General features: G+C 43.2%; 1 non-coding gene and 1 pseudogene across 1 annotated transcript; one reads left to right on the forward strand and one right to left on the reverse strand.

Annotated features, from left to right (window-relative positions):
- LOC111832105 overlaps positions 1–4,546 on the reverse strand; it is a 5,360-nt pseudogene extending 814 nt beyond the window's left edge.
- On the forward strand, positions 4,218–4,321 carry LOC111832228. The gene has a single exon (XR_002835267.1). It is a non-coding gene; the product is annotated as a small nucleolar RNA R71 (small nucleolar RNA).
- Positions 4,547–6,151: the final 1,605 nt, after the last annotated feature.

Genomic DNA, 6,151 nt, shown 5'->3' on the forward strand with positions numbered 1-6,151 from the left:
ATTTTGAGACATAATCAACTGCAACCAGAATGTAGACGTTGCCATTTGATGGAGGGTTGAACGGTCCCATGAAATCAATTCCCCAAACATCAAAAATTTCTACTTCCAAAATCGGGTTCTGAGGCATCTCATTCCTTCTGTTGATGTTACCCATCCTCTGGCAGGCGTCACACTTGGTGATGAAACTGTTTGTATCCTTGAACAACGTTGGCCACCAAAGGCCTGCTTGTAGAACCTTCTGAACTGTCTTGAATGTAGCGAAGTGTCCTCCATATGCAGATCCATGACAGTGCTCAAGCACTCCCTGCACTTCTCCTTCTGCTATGCATCTCCTAAACAGCCCATCTGAACCTCTCTTGTACAAGTAAGGTTCATCCCACAAGTAGTGGTTGACATCTCTGAAAAACTTCTTTTTCCTATAAGGATCCATGTCTGCAGGAATCTCTCCACAGACCTTGTAGTTCACCACATCCGCATACCAGGGCATACTCTCTGAATCGACTGCTAGACATTGAAGCTCCTTCATAGCCATTCCTGTTTGATGCATCTTCTTGCATATCTCAACAACCATAAGATGTTCTTCGGGCATAGAGTCATCAATAGGGATTGGATCTTCTATTCTCATTCTGGACAGATGATCAGCAACGCCGTTCTCTATCCCTTTCTTGTCAACAATCTCCATATCAAACTCCTGGAGTAGAAGTATCCATCTCAGCAGTCTCGGTTTGGTATCCTTCTTGGAGTATATATGCCTAAGCGCAGCATGGTCTGTATAGACTACCACTTTTGATCCCACCACGAAACTTCTGAATTTCTCAAACGCAAAGACTACAGCCAAGAGCTCTTCCTCTGTTGTTGCATACCTCCCTTGTGTCTCATCAAGGGTTCTGCTCGCATAGTAGATGACATGCAGTTTCTTCTCTATTCGCTGTCCCAACACAGCCCCTACTGCATAATCTGAGGCATCACACATTATCTCAAAAGGATGATCCCAGTCTGGAGCTTGGACTATTGGTGCTGACACTAACGCGTCCTTGATCTTGTTGAAAGCTTCCAGACAGCTCTCATCAACGACAAACACGACCTCCTTGCACAGCAGTCTTGTAAGGGGTCTTGCAATTTTTGAGAAGTCCTTGATGAATCTTCTGTAAAACCCAGCATGCCCAAGGAAACTCCTTATATCCTTGACTGACTTGGGAGGCTGCAACTGTATCATCACCTCAATCTTTGCCTTATCAACCTCAATCCCCTTCTGTGATACCTTGTGTCCCAACACTATCCCTTCGTTCACCATGAAGTGACACTTCTCCCAGTTGAGCACTAGGCTTGTCTCCTCACATCTTGCTAATATCCTGCAGAGATTCAACAAACATGAGGAGAAGGAGGAGCCATACACTGAAAAATCATCCATGAATACCTCCACCATCTCCTCTATCAAATCCGAGAATATAGAGGTCATACACCTCTGAAATGTTCCAGGTGCATTACACAAACCAAAAGGCATGCGTCTGTAGGCAAATGTGCCATATGGACAAGTGAACGTAGTCTTTTCCTGATCATTTGGGTGGATAGGGATTTGGAAAAATCCGCTATACCCATCAAGGAAACAGTAGTAGGGATGATTGGCTAATCGTTCTAACATTTGATCAATGAAAGGAAGCGGGAAATGATCTTTCCTAGATGCAGCATTCAGTTTTCTGTAATCAATGCACATCCTATGGCCAGTGATAGTCCTAGTGGGGATCAATTCATCTTTTTCATTTTTTACCACTGTAATTCCTCCTTTCTTAGGCACGCAATGTACTGGGGATACCCAAGTACTATCAGAGATAGGATAGATAACCCCAGCATTCAACAGTTTAAGAATTTCTTTTTTCACAACTTCCTTAAGGTTAGGATTCAATCTCCTTTGAGGTTCAATACTAGAGTATGATTCATTTTCCAGATTAATCCTATGCATGCAAAGACTAGGTGAGATCCCCTTGATATCATCTAAGGAATAACCTATGGCCCTTCTATATTTTCTAAGCTCAGTAACTAGCAACTCTAATTCCTCATTACTTAAACTAGCATTCACAATGACAGGATAAGTAGAGTTAGATCCCAGGAATACATACCTCAGTCCTGAGGGTAGCGGTTTGAGATCAACCTTGGGAGCTTTTAACTCTGACCAGTCATCATCAGCCGTATTGACAGGGTCAACAGCAGGGTGAGTGATCGGGCTGCCACTGACATCATCCTCTACTGTGCATACCTCCTTGACAGACTGATCCAATTCTTCAAAACGTTATGAATCATCAATTGCCTTGTAGGTATCCAGCAATGTTTCGTAGACCTTTGTCTCAGCATGAAAAAATCCATCTGATCCACTCTTTGTCAAGGCTGTCTTGAGATGATCCTCCTCAGCAAGTTCTTCTAAAAGCTCATCAGCTAGCTGATCCATCTCCTCTATCCAGAACACCTTGCCATTGATTGTTGGTTTCTTCATAGACTCTTTGATGTCAAATGTCATCTTGAAGTCTTCTCCCAAGCATAAGTCTATCTTTCCCTTCTTAACATCAATGATAGCTCCAGCAGTGGCTAGGAATGGTCTTCCAAGAATCAGGGGATCCTTAGGCTCTTCATCCATTTCCAAAACAACAAAATCTGTAGGGACTTCAACAACACCAATCCTTATTGGTAAGTCTTCCAAGAGTCCATGCGGGAGCCTCACTGATCTGTCAGCTAGAATGAGAGATATGTTGCATGCCTTGTATCTTGTGAATCCTAAACGCTTAGCCACAGACAACGGCATCAGACTCACTGAAGCTCCAAGATCACATAGGCATCTGCTGAAAGATAGGGTGCCTAGTGAGCAGGGTAGAGTGAAGGATCCAGGGTCCTTAAGCTTCAGGGGAGTGATCTTCTTCTGGATAATGGCACTGCATTCATGACTCAATATCACCATTCCCTGGACTTCTTTTGTTCTCTCCATAACCAGATCTTTGAGGAACTTCTGATAAGGAGGGACAAGTGCGAATGCATCCAGCAATGGCATTCTCAACTCAATCTCTCTCAATTGCTTTTCAAATAAAGCCTTATACTTCTCAGCTTGCTGCTTTTTGAATCGTCCTGGAAATGGTAAAGGTGGTTTGTATGGTGGGGGAACGTATCTAGCAGGCTTATCCTTGGATGTTGCAGGTGATTCAGCATGTTTCTCAGCAGGTTGAGGAGCTTCTTCAGGTACGACTTCTGATTCTTCCAAAGGAACAACCGGGTCTTCATTCTGACATACATCCTCCCCTTCCAAGTCTTCGCTGTCCTCAGTGACTACAACAGGTCCTTGTCTGGGAGACAAGTTTTTACCGCTCCTCAGCGTGATGGCATGAGCAAACTCCTTAGGATTCTGAACAGCTTTTCCTGGGAGTTGGCCAGGCTTTGGGGCAGAAGTAGAAGCAGTTTTCCCCTCCATATACTTGATCTTGGAATTCAGAGTCTCAATCTTCATGTTCAGATCATTGTATGAGCAATCCAGTCTCTGAGTCAGCTCAGCAAACTTCTTAGCATTGTCCATGGAGCCACTTGCTTGTCCCTGTAGGAGTTGCTGAAGCATGTTTTTCATGTCCTGATCTGGTGCCTGAGGAGGAGGAGCGTGTTGAGGTTGGAATCCTGGTGGTGGTCCTGCTGGAGGTTGGTAACCTTGCTGAAATTGTTGTTTGGGCACATAACCTTGGTTGTAGGGCACAAATGGTTTGTTCTGCCCCTACTGCTGCTGTTGTGGAGGTGGATAAACCTGATCCTGGGGGTTTGCAACATTGGTGCTCCTATAAGACAGATTGGGATTCTGCTTATAAGGATTGTATCCCTTATTGTATCCACCTTGGTTTTGGACATAGCTTATCTCCTCAGATTGTTCTCCCTCCCCATCCAGAATCTGGTAAGGGTCGTCTTCAGAGACGAAATGAATATTCCTCTGCTGGCTCATCAAGAGTTTGTCCAGCTTATCATTCACAGCTTTCATCTCCTTCTTGTACTTCTCATCAAGATCGGTGCTTGCCCTGATGGTTCTATCATAATCTTCATTGTAGTTGCCATCAGACTGGGATAGGTTCTCAACAAGCTCCCAACCATCATTGACGTCCTTGTTCAGAAAGTTGCCATTGCTGGCAGTGTCAAGTAACATCCGGATCTTTGGGAGAACACCCCGGTATAGAGTACTGAGGAGAGACTCCTTGGTGAAGCCATGGTGGGGGCACTGAGACTGATAGCTTTTGAAGCGCTCCCAGGCTTCACAAAGCGTTTCTCCATTCTTCTGAGTGAACCTAGAGATCTCGTTGCGCAGACGTGCAGTTCTAGAGTTGGAGAAAAACTTGGCAAGAAATGATTGCTTGCACTGATCCCAGGATGTGATAGATCCGGGAGGAAGCGTTTTCTCCCATTGATGAGCTTTGTCACCCAGAGAGAATGGAAAGAGACGTAACTTGAAACCGTCCTCACTGACCCCATCGATCTTGGTGAGACTGCAGAGACGATCAAACTCATCGAGGTGATCCAGGGGGTCTTCCATAGGCAGACCATGAAATTTATTCTGCTGGACCATGGAGATCAGACCACTCTTGATCTCAAAGTTGTTGTTTTGCACAGCTGGAGGCACAATACCCTGACGATGGGTATGGTTGCGTGGAGCATCACCAGCTCCAATCCGTGTAGGTGCCCGTGGAGGAGGTGGTTGTTCATGGTTTTCCATCTCAACTGGTTGTGGTGGAACTCTGTTGCGTTGCTGTCTTGATGCAGGTACCAAGCGATCAATACGGTCAGAGGGCTGGAGTAAGTTCTCTGTGCCTTGCGACCGTGTGTGCATACAACTCAAATCAACTTAGCTCGCGAGACGGTTGACTGTGTCGGTCGAGTAGGAGCAGTTGAGCAAGAGTGGTACCTGAATCAATAGATAAACAAAAAGAACAGAGTGAGTAACTGTAGTGAATGTTGAATAAAAACTTGATCTTAGCAAGTCTGAAATCTCAAATGTAACAAACAAACACCCAAATGGCAGCGGCGCCAAATTGATACTAAGATTTTCTATCAATTATCCTAGAGTACTATCATGTCATTGCAGTACAATAGGTATCAATCCAATCAGGTGTGATGCTAGCAATCAAGATGTATCAGAAATGTTTAAGTCAAGCAAGTATTTGGTTTTCAATGATCCTAAGCGAACATGTTAAATATGCGATAAATGTAAGGCCGTAAAACATAGACTACCATGCATAAGCTACAACGTAACGATTATTGATACTTGGTAAGAAAACAAAGCAGAACAAGTAAATAACAAGAGAATTAAACAGAAAGCACAAATGGATAGAAGATCTCGAGGATGAGGTTATTGATGTAGGTGGAGTATGCTAATCTACTTCGAGTGTTTATCAAACTGCAAACATTCTAAATCCCTAGACAATGAACTTCTAATACTAGTCAATCCAATCTCTTGGCAGAAACTATCAAGTTTACAACACTTCCTAATCTCAATTCTCATTGATGAAACATGTAGTAAACAGGCATAAAGAAACAGCTCATTCATGTCAATAAACATCTTAGACAACCAATCTCTTGGGCTAAGCGTGTAAATCTCTGGCACTAGTTGGTTCAGACATTTCATCATATACCTTTCGGGTATGAAATGTCTATGACCCAGTTCCAATTGATCAGAGAAGAACTAGCTAATAAAACTCTAGTCCAGAAGGGAAACAACACGAATCTAACATAAACACTCTAGCAAACTAACATCCTCCACCTAATCTATCCCATCCTCAAGAACCCTAAACTTACTCAGACGCAGAAATCATGTTAAACATCATGAAACAAGAATCGTTCAAAACATGCATAATAATAAAGATGACAGGAAGAGTAACAACAATGATTGAAGAACTAACTGCAAAGTATCAATAACTTAAAAGAAATCTCGATTACAATTCTCAGGATCGTTTGGTGGCTAACAACAAAAACCTAATAAAAAACTCGATCCCCTGGGCAATCCAAATGAGACCTATTTATAACAATGTTTGGGAAGACCTTAAAACATAAAACGACAACGTAAAAGCGGTTTAAAAATTGTAATGGTCATGTCGGTCGAGTGAGCGTGTCGAATAACACTTAATTTCTCCTCTGCATCATT

Source organism: Capsella rubella, unplaced genomic scaffold (assembly GCF_000375325.1).
Source record: "Capsella rubella cultivar Monte Gargano unplaced genomic scaffold, Caprub1_0 scaffold_2, whole genome shotgun sequence".
Classification (NCBI taxonomy): Eukaryota; Viridiplantae; Streptophyta; class Magnoliopsida; order Brassicales; family Brassicaceae; genus Capsella; species Capsella rubella.